Source organism: Sinocyclocheilus anshuiensis, unplaced genomic scaffold, assembly GCF_001515605.1.
Source record: "Sinocyclocheilus anshuiensis isolate Anshui unplaced genomic scaffold, SAMN03320099.WGS_v1.1 scaffold348, whole genome shotgun sequence".
NCBI lineage: Eukaryota > Metazoa > Chordata > Actinopteri > Cypriniformes > Cyprinidae > Sinocyclocheilus > Sinocyclocheilus anshuiensis.
The window spans coordinates 299713-300353 of record NW_015555762.1 but is presented as its reverse complement, the minus strand read 5'-3'; positions in this window follow the sequence as shown (position 1 = coordinate 300353).

Below are 641 nucleotides of genomic sequence, written 5' to 3'. Positions count from 1 at the left end.
TAAATTTATAAATGTTTTGGTTGAAAAGTTTTGCTTTGTGTGCTTGTGCCATCTTCCAAATAAATGACACTCGATTTTACATTTTGTTTTCTAATGCAAAGACATTCATACATTTTTGAGCGTTTTAAGGCTTAAATGTACTTTTTGGGTATACTTTCTACAACAGCGTGATTTGACATCTGAAATAAAAAGCAAACAGTCCAACCAGTCACATCAATCACTCGTCAAAAATGAAAAACAGAAACAGATTGAACACAATCTCCCATATTTTCAGTTCAATCAAAATAAAAGCATGTCAAGCTAATATGACTTTGATGTTCTACAATTGCAGTTTTCAGCATAACAACCTTGGCCTACTTGAGACGCCAACTTTGACCAGCTCTGCTAATTCGAAAATCTCAGAAGCAGAAATGGTGCTAGCGTGCACCGAGTTACCTCTGGGCCGCTGCCAAGTGTGTTTCTGAAAATTAAAGGAGGACTAAAAAGCGTCACAGCACCTCCTTGAGTTCTAAATTCCCCGCACTGGCATGTAGGCCATGCTTCTTTGATTTAACACGTTTATTCACCACATTACGCACCAATTATTTCTTCCCAGGTGAAGGAAGGGGCTATAAAGCTCCCTTGCCGTTGAACAAAGAGTA